This window comes from Rousettus aegyptiacus, unplaced genomic scaffold, assembly GCF_014176215.1.
Source record: "Rousettus aegyptiacus isolate mRouAeg1 unplaced genomic scaffold, mRouAeg1.p scaffold_m13_p_5, whole genome shotgun sequence".
Classification (NCBI taxonomy): Eukaryota; Metazoa; Chordata; class Mammalia; order Chiroptera; family Pteropodidae; genus Rousettus; species Rousettus aegyptiacus.
This window is the reverse complement of record NW_023416308.1, coordinates 48,045,756-48,068,218: the sequence shown is the minus strand read 5'-3', so window position 1 is coordinate 48,068,218 and position 22,463 is coordinate 48,045,756. Positions and strand designations below refer to the sequence as shown.

The following is a 22,463-nucleotide window of genomic DNA, read 5'->3' as shown; positions in this document are numbered from 1 at the left end:
TATTTTGCAGCAAAATTCTTATTTTACTTTTTTTAAAGATGAAGACATTAGGGTCCAGGGAGGTTTAGGAACCTGTTCATCGTCATAGATCTGGGATTCAATGCTGAAACTGTTTTGCCTTCTTTTTCTTTCATTTCCTCCCTCCCTCATTCCCTCTCTCCTTTTCTTTCTTTTCCCTATTATTATAAAAAGGAAAAAAACTTCAGGATTTTAAATTCTACTCTTTTACTTCTGTAAATGAATTTCTTTTGTTGGTTAATACAAGTGCATGGGTTGGGCAATTTTTTTACCCACTTAAGCAAGCCCCCTTCCAACTCAAACTCAAGTTGAGAGACTGGATTAATCTTACTGTGGTAGAGAGAATCCTGTGCCCCATACAGTCATGCATAACTTGCTGCTTATCAGCCCTAGATCCATATCCAGGGCCTATTCACTGCTCACTGTGTGGGCGGCTCTTTCCGAGACAGATTTTCCTCTTCCTTTCACTAGTTTGTTCTTCCTGGGCCCTTATTTTAGATCCAAATGTTTTCTTCTGGAAAATATTATATTTCACTGTGGTTTCCCCAGTGCAATAGCAAATGAAGTTTTTATGGACTTAGGGACAATTTGATTTTAAAAACTATTTATACCCCTAAGAAAGCTAATTTTTAAACTTGAATAGATTACCAGAGACCCTCATCTAGGATTTGGGCATGCATAATTTAGATAGATTATAGGTGATCCTCTATAAGAAAAGAGATAAAATCCCAAATTAAGCTACACAGTTTTCCTTTTTCACTTGTTAAATTCTTAAGTATCACTGATCCAAATAAATGGTAGCAGATGGGCTGAGAGCTAACTTGAGCTAGAATGTGCCCATCTTTGCAGCTTATTCTAAGTTTAAAGATACTCTTAAAGATAGGTACTGGCACTGAGAACCAGAGGTATCTGTCCTCTCAGGGTACAGCCAGTGTAAATGGTACACCCAGTGTAAGCATCTTCTCTACTACACGGTGTCCTCAATGGCTTCATGTCCCCAAACATCGAATGTTTCTACAAAGGGCGCTGCCCTCAAGTCACTGTTTGACTGCATTTTTTTTGAAGAAGAAGTGGACACTGCTTCTCTCAAGAGACATCCCTGGTTTCACCATTCTTTTCTCCAGAACTGCCATCTGCTCCTGAGAATAGTTCTGCCAGCCACATTTTCTGTGATTTGCTTCATTATGTCTCAGTGTCCTTTACACAGTGCGTGATTTTCATGGAGTTGATGTTTCTTAGGGAGGATTGTGGAAAGGAAGGAGAGAGTTTATAAAAATAATGAGGCTGAGCTTTGCTTAAAGATGTTCCGAATTACCCACTTATGAATTGACTGTTTAGAGAGGCAGCTTTCAAAATTGGCTGGGGAGCTTGAAGAGAAAGAAGTAAAAATAATTTACGCTCAGCAGATATATATTTAGATAACAAATTCAAAGAGAAGCAGATGAAGAAAACTTGTTAAACAACTAAAAACCATCAAAAGAAAATAACAGACTGCAATTGGGCCACACAGCTGACACATGGATAGTAAATCTGACAGGGGAAAGTTGCAGATGAGGGGCCCAAGGAAGCAGAGATTACCCTGGAAGCTGGGGCCTAACAGCCCCAAAGTTCTGGTGTCCCTGCTTGAGAAAGGCTCTGGAGCCACAGCAGCATGAAATTTGCTCTTTGCCTCAGCATTAAAGGAAGACAAATATATATCACTCTGTGATGCCAACATCATCATTCTCACCTTGGCTTCGATTCCTCTGTGGGCCCCTGCTGAACTTCAGGCTCTTCTCCCATGCCTTGTTTATGGAAGAGTTGTGCCCTTGTTCTTTCATTTATCAGCACATACTTAATTGCCAGGAACTATACTAGTTGCATGCAAATATTGATTTATATGTGTACAATCATTTATAGATTACCAGGTATGTTCTAATACAAGTATCTCAATAACTTGGAAGTAAATTATAATGTTTTCATTTTACAGGTAGATTAGAGATAGGGAAACTCAGGAGGCTAAATAATTTTGTCTAAGATTACACAGCCTTTGAGTAGAAACTCTGGCATCGAACACCTATTGTGTATCATACAAGGCACAGTATTAGTTGTCAAGACCCCAGAGATGAATAAGATGTGATCTCCGCCCTTGAGGAGATTAGGAACCAGGAAGGGAGGGCAAAGAGTAAAGACTTCAGTATGGATAATGCAAAGAAAAAGCTAAGTATGATAAAAGAAGTACTGATAAGAGAGGCATAATTGAGTGGGGCTGATAAGAATTTAAGGAATCTTTCCTTTCAATAGTATTTGAATTGTAGCTGAGAATGGCCAAAGCCAAAAGCAGACTCTAAGATCCAAAAGAATGCATCATAAAATGGGGACATTTCAGGTAGAAGTGACTGGCAGGTAGGAAAAGATACTTTGAGGGAGGAATTCCTGCTGGCTTATTCCTAATTCATACAATGTAGAATTTTCTGTTGTTAAATCTGATCTGTTGACCTATGTTTTAGAGGCAAGTGGCTAAGGATAGACTCCCCAGTGAGTGGATTAAGACTCCATTATTACAGGGTTCAGACTGTGGAAGTGTTTTGTTTTTGTTTTCCACCCTCAGCCCCTACTCTGAAATTGCTTGGGTCCTTGTCTGTACTTGACTATGTATGTGAGAAATCTCAACTGGTTGGTAAAAGCCTCCCTGTGCAATACCTCTTCTAACTCTCCTCCTCTAATCCCTACTTGAATTGCTTCTGGCCAGCAGGGTCTAATTTTTTCAACTAAACTAGGACAATGACCTCCTACATTTTTCTCTCCAGTTTGTGGCCTGCACTGCTGCACAAGTGACCACTCTAACTCACAGCCATGATCTACAGCACTGCTGGGTTCAAAAACATTGGATGATTCCCCTTGGATTAGAGAAAAATATCCATGGTATGATCCTGAAGGCCAGGGTGGCCAGGCATCTTAGTCCTGGTTTACACCTGTATCCTAGATGTCCCTGCATTCTTGATGTCCCTTTCACTCTCAAGTGTGTCGTGGTTTGGATGCTGGCTTACTCTAGGTCCTCAACCATCTACATTTCCAGACCCATAATCCACCCACCTCTCTCTGTCCTGGTACACAGCATTATAGATATAGCCCTCTTAGTCATCTGCAGCCAGGACTTGCACTTCTGCAACTAAGCATTGTTGTGCTGGAATGGATTTTTTTTTTTATTATTTTACTCTTTCTCATCTTTCAAACCCAGCTCAGATGCCACCTTCTTCTAGCTAACTCAGAAATAAATTCTGGAGTGAATTGAGTTAACTTTCTTCTTCTGGACCCAGAATATTTCTTTGATCTGGTCTCTATGCCATGTATTATATTATTGTGTCATGTATTATATCATTGCTACAGATCAGACACCCTCATTAGAGTGTGAGTTCTTTAGGGCGAGGATGTGTTAATTGTCTGTCTTCCTATTAGTGGCTTCCTGGCCACGACCTGGCCTGAATTTTGTTGGATAGAAAGGTTCAGGAATGTTGACTTAGTTGTAAAAACGATTTAGTAAACTTGGAGTTAATTTGCAGCTGCTCAATTTCAATAGGATTGTCCTCTTTTCCAACAATTAAATTTCCTGAGGCATCTGTGACCCTCTGTACTTTGCCAAAGGGGCCTCATATGACTTCTTATATAACCAGGTCATAGGTTTCAACCGCAGACACATTATCCTTCACCAGATATTTCTTGCATAATTAATAACCTCTATCTTTTTCTGTCTACTTTGTTTTTTGAATACTTGTATCCTACTTTGAGTAAACCAAATTAGTCAACAAGAGTTTATGAAACACATTAAGAAGTAACTGTTAGCTTTATATAAGGACTCACCATAGGATTGTTTTTGATATTCAATTCCTTTTATGTTCTTTAGTATTATATTTAAAAATAGTTTGAAGACTGCATTTATTAAATAAAGGCAGATCCTGTATTTTGAAGACTCTGAGTGGATTTGTGTCTTGATATTAGTTATCTTTTCTTAGTTTCTCGATTGTTTTGAGGTAAGTCCACTTACCTTTGACCATTCTGGGGTTCTGTCCTGTCAGTTCTTTGCTTTTATGCAGACTAATTAAGACTTCAGCTCTAATTATTCCTGGAAGATTACCTTACCAGGTGAACATTTGTCATTATTTTTGGCCATCCAAAACTTTTTTTCTGATGGCTTAGGTGCATTTTATTGGTCTTCTATCATCTAGCACCACCAACACTTGTCTGAGAAATTTACTACCTTATAAATCATCACCTGACAGTATAGAAGTAAAATAAATTATTTTTTTCTTTTTTACCTTTCCTTATAGTATGTGTCTTTGATGCTTGCTGACAGGGTATCCTCACCAAACTTCAAATTGGCAGTTAGTGCTACAAGGTAAAAGGTACCTTGGAGAAAAACCACTGTGGCAAGGCGGTGGCAGTTACATTTGATTTTCTGAAGCAAGAGTCTATACCCAGCCTTAGCCATGTGGAAGGTGCAGCTGTGGAACCTCAGGCCTGCAATGAAGACGATGATATTTCCAACTGAAATAGCATTGTGGTGCGATGTTGCCATGATTCCTGGCTACCCAAACCCTTATTGTGCTTCTCTGGCACTCCAGGAAATTCTGTGAATGCCCTAATATCCTTCAATGAGTTGTTCTCTGTTTAAACTAGCTAGAGCTAGTGTGTATTATTTGTAACTAAGAAAATCTTGATGAATATCAGATCTGCATTATGGCCAGTGTTAGTTCATATTGTTGATTCTGTCTCTGGAAGTAGTCTGTTATGCAGATGGTGAGACGGAAATCTTGCTGTGGTTTATGTCTCTGTAGTAGCTAGTTTCTATGTTGTTCAGTCCTAGAGACTGTAACTTTTAAGTAACTCTTCCATCTGTTGGCTTTTCCCCATTTCCAGTGCTATCATCTAAGGCCAGGCTATCATCATTCTCCCCCTGGGCTGCTGCAACAGTCTCTGCACCCACCTTCCTGGCTTCAGTCCTGGCCTTCTATAAACCATCCTTCATCTTGCAGCCAGAAGAAGCTTCCTAAAATGTGCATTTTATCGTGGCACTCTACTTCATGGACACTTTTTAATGGTTCTCTAATACTATTAAAATAAAATACGAGGTCCCCAATATGTTTTTACGACTTTAATGTTACAGCTCTGTTTATTTTTCACATCTGATCTCTGTTCCTCTGACCTATATTCCAAATGTATCGGACTCTATCAGTTCCTTGAATGTGGTCCAAACCTCTAGGTCATTCTGTTCCTTCTGCTTACACACTATTCCTCTCCTCATTCAGCCTTTTTTGGCTCAGTCTTTGCAAAAGGCAAGGTACTGCTGGCTGCTGTAAAAGATAAATCTGAAATTCATGGAGACGTAACACAATGAGAGTGTATTTTTTTTTCATTTGCTTCAGAGCCCAGCGATGGCATTCCTAGTTGGTAGACCTTCTTCATGGCCATCCAGGAATCCAGGCTCCTTTCAGGATGACTTCACCATCCTCCAGGTCCTTGGAAATGCTCCCTTTTAGTGGTGCATGGGGAGAGAGAACGAAGGCTTTCTGAACCACTCCTGAAAGTGCTGTGCTTCACAGACCCTCCTAATTATAAGGGAGATGGGAGGCATAGTCTATGAGTGAACCCTAAGGAAACAGAAATAGAAGTACCTGTCCCAGAACTTGTTAATTTTCAAGGCTTCAACTGTGATTGCCTTTTAGAGAACTTCTTTGATTCTCTATTCCCCAGTCTATTCAGGTACCCCTTTTGGTGCTCTCAAACAAGCATGTTTTCTAAGAGAGGCATTAGAAAGCTAAAAATGCAGGTTCTAGAACCAGTCACATGGGTTTACATCTTAGTTTCACGATTTACTAGCTATTGAATCTAAGCAAGTTACTTAATTATGTTTCGGTCCTAATATCTTATGAAACTTGGGTATCAGTAGTGCTTACTTCAAAGTGATAAGTATTACATGAGATGATGTACAAAGAGTAACTAGCACACTGCTATATACGAAGTAAATGTGTGATAAATATTAGCACTTATAATTCCTCTTTAGCCATTGTAGCACATAAGAGTCTATAAAGCACATGCTTGTTTATTGGCCTATTCAATGGTGTTTTGGAGCTTGTTTGCACTAGTTAACAAGTGCCAACTGTGTATGTCTTTTTCAATTCCTCACATTGGTAGGTTGAAATAGGCCATCATGTGAGTGTTTATAACACAGAAATAGGCAAACACTATAAAAACTTGATTAATTTTTTAGATTATTTTTTAAATTTATTTTTCAGTTATAGTTGATATATTAGTTTACATATAGTTGACATACTATATTATTATTTTAGGTGTATAACAGTGATAAGAGTATACACACACACACATCCCTTTTGAAGTGATCACGCCAATAAGTCTAGTACCCATCTGGCACCATATATAGTTATTATAATATTATTGACTATATTTCCTGTGCTGTACTTTATATCCCTGTGACTACTTTTATAACTGGCAATTTTTACTTCTTAATCTTTTTAATTTTTCACCTATCCCTCCAACCCTCTCCCTATCTGATGACCATCAGTTTGTTCTCTGTCGATGAGTTTGTTTCTGTTTTTTTTTTTTTTTTTTTTGTCTTTGTTTTTTGTTTGTTTGTTTGTTTGTTTGTTTTTTAGATTCCACATATAAGTGCCCATACAGTATTTGTCTTTCTCTGTCTGACTTATTTCACTTAGCATAATACCCTCTAAGTCCATACAGGTTGTTGCAAATGGCAAGATTTCATCCTTTTTTTTATGGTTGAGTGATATTCCACTGTATATATGCACATTGTCTCTGTTCATTCATCTATTGATGGACACCTATGTTTTTTTTTATATCTAGGTTATTGTACATAAAGCTGCAGTGGATAGAGGGGTACATATATATTTTTTTTAAATAAGTGTTTTAAAATTTTTTAGGTAAATATCCTGAGGTGGAATTGCTGGATCATATGTTAGTTCTATTTTTAATTTTCTGAGGAACCTCCGTACTGTTTTTCACAGTGGCTGCATTGTTTGTTCTTTAACCTCACACAACTGTTTCTGCTTCTCCTTGTATACTTTTTTCTGGTTCTATGGGGCAAGTTCTGTGAAAGAAAAGCCCAGAGCAGTACTTTATATGTAGCAAGTACTCAATAACTCTATTTTGAGAGACTGATTGAAAGTGTTGGAAGAAAAACTGGGAAACCGTAGAGAGAGTGGAGCAAAGTAGTGTGTGTGTGTATGCCCCAGAGACCTTGAGTAACTGAGGATTGAAGACTTACTTGGTCTCTAAAGATTTACTCCAAAATATGAATGCATTTCTTGACTGGGCTAATTAGGAAACTAAGAGTACAGGAAGTGAGGTCAGAACAGATTAGCGATACATGTTTGTGATCTCTGGGTGTCACTGAGAAGTGCAAGGTGATGTAAGGTGAAGTTCCTGAAGAAAAATGAGCTGGTAATTCTTTTAGAAAGATGATATACACAATGCAAGGGGGAACAGAGCACTGTAATTTTGTGGCAGGCTGAATTGACTCTTTTTATCTTCCAGTAATTATTTTCATGTTTGCATTTGGTGCCACGATCAGCATGGGTCACTTTCTTTTATTCACATACACATTATTTCAGCACTTCCTGGAAAGTAGCATGGTGTTTAGGGGCAGGAAATTAAGCAGATACCTGGTTTACTTCTCTGCCTCCTGTCAGGCTCACCTTTGTTTCACTCACAGCATCTGGCCTATGTTCAATAAATATTTATTCAAAAAACATAACTGACTAGTTACATCAGCACTCTTTCATGCAAAAAGGCCATCTATACTATTTTAAAATATATAGAGAGAAACTTTCCTATATTCACCCTTTGTATGAGGAGTTTTCTTTCTTCCTTCCACCCTCTCTTCTTTCCTTCCTTTTTTTTTTTTTAATTTTTAAATTGTCGACCTAACTTTGTGTCTATTACTTCACAGATGTGGCTTAGTGCAGATATTAAATTACTGTCAAATTTTATACTTTATCACCACAAATGCAATACTTTATTCATAGACTATTTAGTTCAATTTCAACACCATCTTCTCTGAACTTCAAAAATCCAACTCTCAATGTTTTTTGTAAGTTATGAGTTCCACAATACTCTGAATTTCTGTTATATGAGAGGGGTCTCCCCACAGCCATCATTCTTTGTGCGGACATTTCTTCTTGACCTATCACAGTCTAGGTTATGCCTTTTTTGAGAGCAGTAACTTTGTTTTATACTTCTAGGTTTTTCCAGCACACTATCTGGCACATAGGAAGAGTTCTAGAAATATGTGTAGAATGCCTGTGTATTTCATCAGAGATAGAGAAGGCTGAGCCTTATAGTACTTCTGTATGTCTCATAGTGCAGGAAATCGCATTCTTAGATACCCAAAGGCTCAAATAATTCAACTCAAAACTAAAATTCAAAGTGAGTTTCCTTAGGTCACACAGCTAGTAAGTGGCAGAGCTGAGACTTCCCAATCTCCTGGCCCTGGATCAAACTCTTTCTATAACACTATGGCTGTCCTGCTGGTAGACATATTCTGATGGATTGGCCCAGGCAGACTGTGGTGATGAATAGCAACTGAGTAGGTCTCTTTGTGGGGCAAGTGCATTTTTTAAAGGTCCATTTAGCAGAAGAATGGCTACAAATTGCTGCTACTCAGAAGTTACAAAAGTACATTCATTCCTTCAGGGAAAAGAACACACCACCAAGTGGAGACTAGTCACTGCTCCCTCTGATCCATTACTTAAACTTTCAAGTTTGTTCTCTAAAGCACAAAAGAAAAGGAACTAAGTAGGAGTTATTATTTAGAAAATTTAATCCAGTCTGAAGCTGTGAAAAATGCCAGCTTTGTTTCTATTGCGGGAGAAAATATCCATTTACTAAGAGATTAAAATAGTGGCTATTTGTATTTTTTCCAAGTAGACTTTTTAAAGTCTATGCTGGAATAATACACAGCCACATGAGATGCCTGTCCAGTCATAAGTGTATAACAAAGATAAGCCAAGAACTAGAAAACTGTGAGAGGTAAATTACCTAACCCTTAAGCCTGCCCCCAATGCCAACTGGTGTGTTTGGAATCTCCTTCATTGAACTGAGGCACCACTGTGCTCTTCTGGCTTTATTGAGACCAGTGCTTGTTGACTACAGTGTTGTTATTGTTTTAGCATAATAATTTCCCAGGATATAGAGGTTCTACCTGATGCCTACTGCCTGATTAGCAACAAGAAGAATGTTTCTGAAATACGTAATTGTTTTTGAGAGTCTTCTATAATTGAAATGAAGGTAAAGGAAAACACATGTTTTTGTTGATGCTTTTTATTCCCTCCAAATTGTTTCCAGAGGTATTGGAGACTGGCAATATGTACTTGATGAGGTCAGCCTGGGAAACAGTACAAAGAATTGTCAAGGTAACTCTCATCTTTTGGTATCCCTTCATCTTTTGACAATATCTACGTGCCTACTGATGGTGCCAAATCATTTCAGGCCCACCAATATACCTGGATGGTAGACTATGGACTATATTTCTTCTGTATTCTTCCATGAAGTATAGCACACAGCTCAGTCCTTCATTGGATATCAGTAAATATTTGTTAAATAAATAAATGAATCATCTCTGTTATTTTGTCTTTAAAGTGCTTTCATTGACATTAGAATACTCGATCCATACTTGATCCTTGAGATGTGGGACCTATTAATAACATTTTATAGCTGTAGCAGTTGAACCTCAGAGAGATTAAATGACTTGTCTAAAATCACATGAAGAAGCAATTCACAAAAGAAGCATAACAATAATTAATATATTTAAATAATTTAAATGTTATGAGTAATAAAAGTACACTAAACAGTACATACCATTTTCACTTACCATGTTAGCAAATATTAGAAAGAGCAATATTGAGTGTTGATGAAAGTGTGGGAAAACATGACCTCTTAGTATGAGTATAAATTAATTAAAACTTTTTAGAGGTCAGTCTGTCAATATGTAAAAATTTCTTGAGAATATATAAACCTTTTGATCTCACAATTCTGCTTAAAACCATTTATTTTAAGAAACCAACTACCCAAGATATTTACTAAGACATTAATTATACTAAAGAAAAATAGAAGTAAACTAGAAATCTACCAGTAAAAGATTGGCTAATTGATATGTGTACCGGTTAATGTATGTATGGCCATGTTTTACAATACCATTCACAAATTAATTCGAATAGTTTAATAATATTTATTGATGTGAAAAAGTTTCCACGATATACTGTTAAGTCAAGAAAGTATACAAAATAGTTTGAATAGTGTGATTACCCTTTTAAAAAAAAAAAAAAAAAAACCCTATATGTCTGTGTGCCTGTGGTCATGCATAGAGCCTAACATGTGTTCACATATGTAGAAGGATACATCAAATTGTCTGTTAACAAAAGTCCTTTAGTATATTAGTCATATATATTTTTTTAATTTTCTGTATCTTATGATGTTTTGACATCTCGAGGGGTCTTATCATGGAGAAACTGCCCCTCCCTGGGCTAGCTAATTCCTAAAGATAGTAAACAATTTAGAAGCACACATCTTGTTTGCAAGCCAACCTCTATCTTTATCTAATTCTCACACACCAAGACACTATTTCTCCTGCCTAAATCACCCCAAGGACAGGTGCCAGACAGCTTGGGACAACCCCCATGCTTCTGAACCCATCAGAATTATTCAAACTAGTCAATCCTAAAATGTTTACCCTATCCTGCCTTGCCTTTTCTGCAGAAATCCCATAAAGGCTCAGGCCTACACTTTCCTCTCACGCCTACTTCTGCCTCCTAACCAAACCCGATGCTTTGGCTACCTTGGCATGGCATGTCCCCTTCTCTTGGGACATATAAGTAAAATATTCTTCTTTCAATATATTGGGCTCTCCATGTCTTCACTTGTCAGCTTCATAAATTAAAATCCTGCTAGTACAAGTTAGATACCTGGGTTTATTTTACTTTCTTCTTTTCCATATTTTATGTATATAGAGGGAATTTATATATATATATATATATATATATATATATATATATATATTCTACTTTATTTTTCTCCTATGGTTTTGATCTCTTTATTTTGATTATTCTTCTCTTAAGGACTATCAGAGAGCATCTTATGTTTTGGAAAATCTTATTCTTTTTGCTCTCGAGTTTTCTGGCTCGCTCATGGTAGACCGTTTTCTCACCTGTTGATAACTCTGCAAGGTCATCTTACTGGATCTTATCTGAAGGAATTATCTGTGGCTTCCTAAATTTGTTTCCTCAAAGGAGTTTTCCATTCTAATCCAACAATATCTGTAACTACTATGTCTTAGTTTGAAGCATCCCTGACTGTGGAGGCGGTGTAGTATGAGGTCAGGCCACTGTTGCAAATATTCTCCGGAATTTAAAATTTTCTATTTAGAGCACAAGTATCAACATACAAACTTCCTATGGTCTTCTGGAGCTGGTGGTTCTTTTTGTTTGTTTTTTAGCCCATTGTCATCATCTCTTCCTTTACCTTTAGGCTTACATTTTTCTTTTGATTTCTTTTGTGTTCACCCTGATGTCCATCTTCTTCATTTTCTATTTCCCTTTCATTATGACCTTCCTCACCTTGACCTCCTCTCCATTCGCGTGAGGATCTAAATCTAACTCTCCACCTTGCTTGAACCCAGGAACTCATCCATCATTTTCATTTAGACATTAAATCTCAGGTTAGTTTCTGAGCATGGCACACTGCCCTGTGGCCCATCATCTCTGCCACAGTAACAGTGGCTGCATTAGCTTGCACACCAGCTGCTCTGCTCTCTCTGGTTCTTAGGTTCATCTCTGTTTTTCTGGCTCCTGAGGATTTCCCTACTTTCCTAAGAACTCAACTTTCTATTTAAAAGAATATCATATTTTATCAAGCTTTACTATGTATTTTGTAATAAGAGTTTTAAATTTTTGGTCTAAAAATGTAAATCTTAATGGGGAGAAAAATAATAAGCAATTTTATTTGGAAAAACAAAAATGATTTGCCTAATATCATAAATTGGCAGAGACAAGACTTGAGCTATACTTCAGATCCCATGTTCTTTTTTACTATGCCTACTGACCTAAAACTTTTTATAAAATAGCACAGTAAGACAAAGAGGTAATGAGCACTATGTGAGAAGGCAAAAGGCCTAGATTCTTTTCAATAAATTTACTGAATGATTTTGAGCAAATTGTATTACTTAATTACAATAATGAAACAAAGGCTCGTGTTTCATTATTGTCAAAATGAGACTAATATATTCTCTGTTTATTGCCAGTTTTGCCATTAGGATGTCCATAAACAAAAGACTAAAAGTTCTTATAAAATGTTCAGAAAGGAAAAAAAAAGCTGTCTTATTAAAAGATGTGTCATGAAGGTTTAGGTGACATTACAAGATACATTAAACCTTAAAATTTTGATTAAAGCTAACCTTTTATCTTTCATTTGATTCTTTATCATAAAGATTTCCAAACTCCATATGGTCCTTTCCATCTCTTGTCTTCATAGTGTCCTATAATATTTTGAACATTTGTTTTCTATCCATAATTCAAACATTTATTGAAATGCCGTCTGTGGATAGAGTTTATAAGCCAAGAGAAAAATAGCTGAGTGGATGCTCTGACAATGCAGTGAGTTGAGAGGAAGTGGTGAGCATGGGGGGATTCAGGGGAGGGGAACTCCTTTCCATCTCTTCTCTATGAAATCATATTTGTCCAATGCACTAGTTTTTGGAGCCCTACTCTCAGTGAGGTGAGTGGATGAGCTGGAAGAAAATGACCTATTTTGATAGGGGCTGTTCTTTAGTTCTTCTTCAGGAAATAAACTTTGTTGAGACAGTCCCTCAGCCTAAAGAAATTACACTGATGGTGGAAATTTAGGCAGCCCAGGCTGGCAGAGGAACTGTTTTGGAGCAGGCAGGCTTCTGGTGCATTCCCATATCACATCATGTCAGTTATCTATGTCAACAGATATCCCACAGTAAGTCTGAATGGACAGCTCAATATGAGATCTATGCTTTTAGGAGGGATGGCTTTATGTTCAGGTGGGGAAAGCTTTCTTCCATGAAATGCTCTTCATATTTGTGAAATGGACCCTTGAAAGAATATTAAATATGAGTAATAAGTAAATTTTTTTTGTGATCGTTTTAAATGGCATGAGATGCCTCTGTCTTTTAGTTCTGAGTTTATCAAAGTTACATCTACAGTACATTTGTCCTACTGAGGAATCTGCTTAAAAAAATAAATCAGGGGTTGGTGGAGAGAGTGGAGGTGGTTGTAAGGGGGTGACTAATCCTAGAATAGGTTAAAAAAGCAAAACACCCAAAGTAGAAATATTAAAAATAGAGAAGCCTCCAGGACCAGATGGTCAGAATTGTGAACAAGCCTGGGACAAAAATTAAAAAACCCTTAGGGAAATATTTTGTCATCTTTTTGGATGCCTTGATGGGCACTCAGAACTGCTAAAAAGCTTCCTGTGCCCCCTCTACCATTAAAAAGCGACAGTAGTGAAAGTTAACTAAAATCTGACCTACTTTCCAGGAAACTTTTTTTTTGGTCAGAAGGAAAGGAGAAAAATATACGAAATGATATGGAGGCAGTGGGGTACAGAGATATAAAGGTTGGATTTGCTATCAAGAAATCTGGACAGCAGTCCTAACTCTGTCAATAGTAACAAGATGACTACTAACATTTATTGAGTGTTAAGGACACTACATATGTTACTTCTAATATTTTCAAAATCCAGATATTTGGGCTACTGTCTTCATTTTACCTATGTAGATACACCAAAATAGGTGAAAGGAAGGAAAATTTCCTTTTACCTCTTAGATTCTGTAGCTGATCTAAGAATTAAAGTGTCATAAAATAGATGAACAAGAGAAAAACATACAGAATTACTTAATATTTTCATGTGTACATGGGAGTCTTCAGAAGGAAACTGAAGATCTAAAGGAGCTTATATACTTTTTTAGATAAGGAATGATAAATTGTGGGGATGTGACAAGACAAAGGGTCTTGGGTTAGGGGCAGTAAATTGTGAGACAGTGACTAGGAAATATATAGGGTTAACTAATGGAAGATAAGTTATTTTAGAAGCTTTGTTTGGACAAATTCATTTTGCTATTGATTACCAGTCATTGGTGATAAGAAAGTCCTTCTCTCCCTGGCACAGGGAGGGCACATTTCTCATGGGAATTATATGACCTGCTTTTAGATAGAAAGGAAGAAATCAGAGAGCCCGTCTTGCATCTGCTGTTCTTCAAGTGCCTTTAGCTCAAAATAATCAATATGCCAAAGTGGCATATTTGGGGGCAGCATGTTCTGAATTCCTTCTGGGGTTAAGAAGCTTTCATGATATTCTGCAACTAATGAGTAGAGCTAAGACTTGAACCTTTGGTCACATTTTACTCCAAAACATATTCTTCTGACCATATGCTGTACTAATTTATCCATCTGACCCACCTTGGGAAAGTCACTTTCTCAGCCTCATTTGTGTGTGTGTGTATGTGTGTGTGTGTGTGTGTGTGTGTGTGTGTGTGTGTTTAACTTTCACACAATCCAACTAGATTTGTCCTATCTGTTAATAAGCAAGTGGATAATTTTGGCTTAATGTTCATCTCTCTCTCAGATTATAACTGCTATAAGGACAGCAGCTTTGTTAGAACTGCCATATTTCCAGCACCAGGCGCAGGGCCTGACATATGGTAGGTGCCCAGGAACTAGTCACTGAATGAATAAATGAACCACAACAAATCTCTTTTTTTCACCTGTCAGTCCCAAGATCCTACGGCAGCAAAGTCCGATGAGCCTTTTGCACCACTCTTCCCTACTTCTTGAGGGACTCATGCAGAGGGGTGAGGATTTGATTTTTTAGTTTCTCTAGAATTCTGCTCTCATTCTTGCGGGACAGTTTCGGCCCAGACACAACAACCAACATTGTCATACATTAAAATCTCTTTATACATTTTAAGAAGCAATGGCACAGTCAATAATAACTTTAAAAAGCGCCCTCTCTCTGCCCAGCCCTGTGCTAGTCATCGTTGGGTTAGAAGTGACACTACCTCTGCCTACCAGGCACCTAGGAGTTGGTGGGGAGAGTAGGCATATGCATACTAGGCCGTTGTTAAAAATACTGCATGGGAACAAGTGCCAGATTATGTGATACAGGAGCTAACACTGCAGAGGTCCTGAGAAGAGAGGCCAGATGTAGCAGTCCTACAGACTTGATGGAGAAGAAATAATGATGGCCACAGGAAACAGAGAGGAAGGGTTTGGATGAGTAAAGAAGAGGAGGAAGGACAGACCCTAAAAACTTTCCTCCTCCTTCCAGAGAATAGAAGGCTTCACACAAATTCCTGCTGGTCCCCAGGCACAATAATATTGGCATCAACATTGATTGAGCACTGACCATGTGCTATGCACTGTAAGTTTTGTTACCTATATTATATAACAGTACAACCCAAGGAAGTAGTACTAATTGTTATTATTGCTTCCATTTTGCAGATCAGAAAACTAAGGCACAGACTGGTTAATGACATGACCAAAGGAATGCACTTAGGAAGTGATGGAACCAGCATTCAAACCTAAGAAACTGCATCACAAGATTGTTCACAGAAGAGAGTACAACATGGATTTATGGTGAGTCATTTCTCAGCTTTTAGGATGGCTGTGCATCAGGAGAGATAGTGAGTACTCCCCTCACAGCCAGGCTTCTGTGCCTTTTCGTGCCTGTCTGAGCTTAAGGCCCAGATATGTGTAGTCTATGGAAATACAAGGAAAGCGAAAAACATGAAACAGATGGAATCCTAGAATGCAGATCAGACTATGGCAACGTTCATCCCTCAACTCTAATGGCTAAATTGGAGTGTGGTTTAGACATTCCTAAACTCATGAGGGTAAGCTTGGAAACTGAAGGTTAGAAGAAGGATTGACAAATCCATGAGTTCTCACCTCAGAAAGAGCCAGTCACTAGTGTTACAAAAGGAATGAGCCTCATGTTGTTCCATCTGTCTCACCCCCATAAGATGGGAGTTGTGTTTCTTGTAGGATCCAGAAAGCTGGAAAAGGTGTTATAGAGAGTCCTGTGCTTCTGATAAAAGTCAACATTTGGGACAGGTTAACACCTCCTCCCAGGGAATACATGATTTATAGGGGTCTTCAGAATGGAGAGAAAAGTTATCTTGGGAAGTCATGAAACAGAAGAAAGATATAAAAAATAATCTACATCCTAGTTTTGTATTTCCTTGTGGCTATCTGGAGAATGGCTATGCCTGAGATTGTCTTAGCAATGACCTGGTTAATGGCTTTCCCATATCTGTATTGAGGAGCCATTGCAGTTTATGACCTCTCGCTGTGTTTCACATGGACTCTGAATTAGTATGCATTAAGATAACAGAAAACTTTCACACGTGCATTTGGTGTCTTGTGTCCTCGTTTTTGTAAGTTCTTGAATGGTAGGTACTATACCTTAATTGCCTTTTATATTCACGTTGGAACTAATGATTTCTAGAGTTAATAGAACATTCTGAGGTTCATTTGGTTCTCTCTACACTTTTAGAAGGTCGCTGGGGTTGGGGTGAGAGTAGGGAAAGCTGAGAAACATGTTCTGACCTGGCAGCTATTAATGTAATAGAGTGTCTTCCATTGGTTATTAATACTACTGACGAATGATGAAAAACCGATGCCTGCTTTTTCACTATCTTGAGTCTAATTGTATCAATTTTTCAAATTTTATGTTGAGTTTGATGGCTAGCCAATCTCAGGACAATTTGGGGTAGAATTTTCTAGGACATTTTATAGAATTTACTTCTTTTTCCTCATGAGTTTTTCTTCAATGCAGAAAGTTCAAATCTGAAACACTAGGTAACAAATAAAGCATTTTTACCCATACCTTGCCCAGAGTTTCATAGATGGTAACACAAGGAGTTGGGGTTCTATTTCAATCAATCTGACTCAACTACTAAGAGTCTGGCTTTCTGTCCTCTGGTTTTGTAACTATGCTATTTGATATATCCTTTTTCACCTTATTTTGTTTTGATGTTGTGGCAGGTTTCTTTGTCTGGTACTGATGGTATATACCAGAATGCAAACAATGGCCATTCTGAGTCAGTGACAAGCTTTACCGATTTTTTTTTTTCCCTTTTTGCTCTCAAATATATTATCTTTTACTCTATCTTTAGGTGTTTTTGAATCATTTGTTAGTCTTAGCTACATTGAACTAATGGCACTGATAAAATATCATGGGCCATGTCATCGGCTCTCCACTAATATCCTAATATGTAGCATTAGCTCCATTCTTATTGTATCAGTCATGATCCAGTCAGAATAAAAGGACACCTTTAGACATCTCATACAGAAGGATTTTAGTAAAAGGAATTGGTTAGATGTGAAAGATGGGCAGAATCAAATAGGAAATTGTGAGGTAATCAGAGGTTAGCAACAGCAGGAAGCCACTGTCTCTAGACCTGGAAAGACAGTGGTAGGGAGTTTGTTTTCAGAGTTCTAGAAGACAGGACTACTTAGTAAGAGTCAGACCATAGTGAGGGACTGCCCAAGGACCTGGGACCACAGAAGGAAGGGCCGACTATCTATGGGGGTAGAACAGCTTTCTGGTAAAGATGGTACCTGAGGTAGACAAGAGAGAGAAAGAAATCCTGGCTTCTCGTCATTTCCTATCTCTGCTACTATACCAGTTCATCCCCTTGCCAAAAATTTTCAGATACCACTTGTCAAGGAAGCCTAAGATAGTAGTAGCTCCTTGTGATCCAGAGGGGACCAAGAAAAGGGCAGATAATGGATTCGAGAACAAATAAGGAAATGAGTGGCACACTGAATATCTTGGTAATTTTCTTTCAGAGAAGGGGATAAATATTGTATTAGTCAGTGTCATTAAGAATTAATTTCTCTCGTAAATATGTTATGTGATACAATCAACTTCAATGAATTTTTGATTTTGAAAGTGAGTGACTTGATATCATATAGACACAGTCATACTCAAACTGTTTTACTAATTATTTAGGGATTATAATTCCACATAGCAGACAAAAGCTAATGATTTGTGGCCTATAATATGTAATTCGTGCTCCTTTCCACTCCTCTTCCCATTGTAGTTGCCTGAAATTTCAATATTTTGTCTCAGGATTACTCATTGTGTTCTCCAGTGCAAGCCCAAGAATAAAATAGTTTTCAATTTATGTGTGTAATTATGAATCTTAAAGGCAAAGTGGGGATCTGTGACTATGTCTATTTGACATAAATTTACCCTGTAAAGAGAGAATAAAATCTACTAAACTCTTTTGTGGTGAATCATATAGAACAACATTTCCCATATTATGTTTCAAGCAGAAATCATGCAAGATGCTCTGTGGAAAAAGCGACTGTAGTAGGTTTGAGAAAAGCTCATAATTTATCCCCCTCTAGGAATGTCACAGTGTTTAACAAGAGGTTTATGATAAAAAAAAAATAATTGTTTAATCTAGCATTCTAAAACTAATAAGTTTTAAAACAAGCGTCAGAATCCCACCATCATCCAGGTGAGACAGTCGATATCCAAACTGGGCTTTGATTACAGGTATGAGATGGCAGATAGTAGTGACAATGTGGATATTGAATTATTGGAGATTGCCCACCAATTGGACTAGGAGTGGTGTTAAGTTGAAGAGAGAAATCAAGAAAAACCGATGTTTTCAATTATCAAAAGAATAGCTATGCCAGTAACACACGGAGGGCTATATAAAGATGTTTATTGAAGCATCATTTAAAGTAGTAAAAATCTGACAACAAAGAAATGCTCATCTATGATAATTATTGAATAATATATATTGAATATAATATTGCAGATAGTAATATATAGTATATTGAATACAGTTGACCCTTGAACAGTGCAGGGTTAGGGACTCTGACCTGCCACGAAGTCAAAAATTTGTTTATGAATTAAGTCGCTCTTCCACATACTCAAATTCCCAACTACAGATTGAAAATACTATATCGAAATAATACACACACACACACAAATATATATATACACACACATGCACACAAACATATATACACATATACATATATAGGATTATTACATCCTTATTAACAAGAATGAGTAACCTCTATACTAATAGACTCAGAAGAATTTTTATTATATTCGGTGACAAAAGCAAGTATGTAGAATATGATCGACATTTAGTAAAGAAAAAGATAAATTATGAAAATGTAAAAAGTGAATTCATGGTAGACTGCATTGCTCTAACAAACAACTCCAAAATATCAGTGGCTTAACACACTAAAAGTTTGGTTTTTGCTGTCATCACAATCCAGTGTGGGTGAACAGGAGTTCTTTGTTTCTCTCTGTTCAGCTGGCAGATGCGGAAGAGAACAAAGATCACCTATGGAAGTACAGTTTGCTTCTCTCTGTGAGTCTGGTCTGGTGGTGGTGCACGTTGCTTTAACTAATATGCCTTTAGTCATACCCAGCTGCAAGAGAGGCTGAAAAAGAAAATTTGGGTATATGCCAGGAGGGAGAGGGGAATACAGTTGTTGGTGAGCCCTAGCAGTCTCTTTTACAGGGAGTTATTTATAATCTGGCCATGGTGAGGGTTAAGTGACAGGGGAAATACAAATATTATAATAGAATTTAGAGTTCCAGTCAAAGTGGCAGTGTACGTAAATGCTGTGCTCGCCTCTTCCCACAACTATATCAAAATTACAACTAAACTTTAGAAAGTTCAGAGGGCACCGGGGGATACCTAAATAAGATGCAAATGTGTAAGCATTGGAGCCTGGGGACCAGGTCTAGAAAAGAGTCCCTAAAAATGAGTTTGAGTCCTGAGATTAAGTTGATTTATTTGATCAACCCTTGAGAACCACTTGAAGACTAGCTGAACAGAACTCATATAACTAAGGATATAAAATAGAAGCCATCAAGACTGGTGGGAGGGGTGGAGACATGAAATGGGCTGTTGTAGTGGTTAAGAATCAGGAGGGCTATAGTTGTTTCATGAGTTCTTCTCAAGGAGTCTACTAAAAAAACAAGATGACTAGAAAAATTTTGGCAAAAGATTAGTAGCAAGCACTGAATATATACATTATAATTAAGGGGAAAGAAAGGAAAAAGGAAAAGGAATTTTAGGATGAGGAGGTCAGAAGCATAAGCTTGTTAATTGCTTCATCTTTGCTTTCAGTAGATCAACTGCATGTGTGTTAGCTACAATTATTTTTCCAGGAAAACAAAAAGATTTAATGTAGAATAAGACTTGAACACTGTGAAATAAAGTGATCACAAGTGTCTCCCACAGACTAATATTCTAGGGACATGTATTTGTTTTGTGAGCAAAGTGGCCTTATCACCTTAATTAGACTTGTGGTAACTTGTGTTTGTTCTTTCAGAGATAGCTGAGGGTAGATACAGAGCTAGCGTGTAACCTGCAGTCCTGGCAAGATCTACCCCAAAATCTGACTTCATGAGGATTGCTTGAGCCTGGACCCGGCTTGAGACTCAAATGTTGTATCTTTCCAAAACCCTGTAGACTCTGTTTCGCTTATCTGCTCTCTCGTTTGTTCCCTTGTGGACTTTGGTTGACTGAGTTCAAGCATTTGTGAGGCTGATAAACATTTGCTAGTTCCTTTTCTTTCTTTTTTAGTCCTGCATCTCCTCATTTGTCCCCATAGATCACCTACATCCCAGTGCCCTTGCTAAGTAAGCACAGCTTTATGAAGATTCAAGGGTGATGACGGTGGGGGTTGCTTGAAAGGCTAATCCCCTCTATGCCCCTGAGGAAACTTTGTACTGTTGTATTATGTGCTGCCGAGTTGTTATGAGCTTATTTTAATTAAGCCACATAGTGAGTGCTGAATAGGCTTTGCAAAAGTTAATGTGGAAAACAAAAGGGGAAAGAAAAACGGTGGGTTAGTTTCTTTCATGAAAGCAAACTGGTCAGCTTAGTCAAATCAATTTGATTTTATTTCCATAAATGAATGAATCCATCAATTTGTTTTCTTGGCTCAGTTGACTCTCTAGTAATTGTCATATGCATGGGAATGGAAGAACTAGTTGGCCTATTTGCAACATAAAGAGATAGGAAGAAGGTTGGCTGTAGTTTATGTTCAGTCATGAGTGATGAGAACTGTCTTAGTGTGATTTACAGAATGTAGAAGGTTTACCTTGGCCATAAATGGCCCTTTTGTGTTACACGAAACCCCAACATTGCTTGTCCCTATATTCTTGGATCCTGACAATTGATATATAAATATAAATAATAAACAAATACAAATACCCCTTTGCAGCTCAAATTCATATGTAAATGGTCTTCTGGAAACCTACCATGGGTCTAGTAAATGGGGCATAAGAGGAAGATTTTAATGAGCAAAACGGAGGCAGGAAAGTTCAAAGGGCACAGGGCTACTTAAATAAGGTGAAAATGTGGTAAGCATTGGAACCTGGGGACCATGTCTAGAAATGACATCTAGTCCCTAAAAGGAATTTTGAGATCTGGGATTAAGTTGATTTATTTTATACCTGAATAGGGCCAGTTCTGCTGCTGCCAGAAATTTCATGTATACTGCACTGGCCTCCTTTTTCCTGAAAGGCTGCTTGCATTTGGACTAAGAGGTGAAAATAAGGAGAACAAAAGAGCAAAGAAGGACCAGTTATTTAGGGTAGTTAGAAAGAGAGCATATAGAACATTTGGGTTAAAATTGGACAGAAAGAAGCGGTGGTTAAAAGTCAATCAGTAGGAAATTAGACCAGAAGGTAGACTTCAAAGTTTTAGCTTTGCCTCCATGGAGTGTCACCTTTCTTATCCTTTCCAAGCAAAAATTTTCTCCCAGTGATGGCCAGGACTCAGAAGGGGATGCTGTGGTGTGTGATGTTTCATGCTCAGGAAAAGGCTTTATGTTCTTGGTCAAGCCAAATGGTAATTCGGGTTAGAAATGAACAAATCCAGGTACACAGAATTGCATATCTAATTGTTTTTCCTTTGGGAAATACACTAGGAATTTTTCTTTAACTTGAAACCATCCTTATGTAGTGAGTATGGTACTTTGTTGAGGAGACTTATCTGCTGAGCCAACATTTTGAAATATCAGGTTAAGGGTGTTGATGGGGTTGAGAGTAGAAGCAAAGTCCAGAAGTGCAGCCCCTGGAAATAAAACTACAACCATACATGTGACTGTGAGCACCTGAAGAGGAACTGTGCCTTACAGGTTGTCATAGGTTGGATCTGCTTGGGGACAGACTCTGAGATTGAGATCAGCATGCTGGCATAGCCCTTTAGTTGACCTGAGCTGGAAGAAATGAGTGGTCCTTTATTTTTCCCACAATGATTGGATTTAGGCTGCTCCTGTAAAAAGGTGTGAACCTGGGTAAGGCAGTTTTTCCCAGTAAGGGTAAACACTGAAGAAGGACACTAGCTCAGAGCTGTCTTCTAG

The 22,463-nt window shown here is 37.8% G+C and overlaps 1 long non-coding RNA gene across 1 annotated transcript in view; it reads left to right on the top strand.

Annotated features, from left to right (window-relative positions):
- The window catches only part of LOC107518693, a 60,941-nt gene that overhangs the window by 15,792 nt on the left and 22,686 nt on the right, over positions 1-22,463 (top strand). The window contains exon 2 of the long non-coding RNA XR_001598937.2: positions 15,549-15,683. This is a non-coding gene — a long non-coding RNA (uncharacterized LOC107518693). The remainder of the gene's footprint in view (positions 1-15,548; positions 15,684-22,463) is intronic.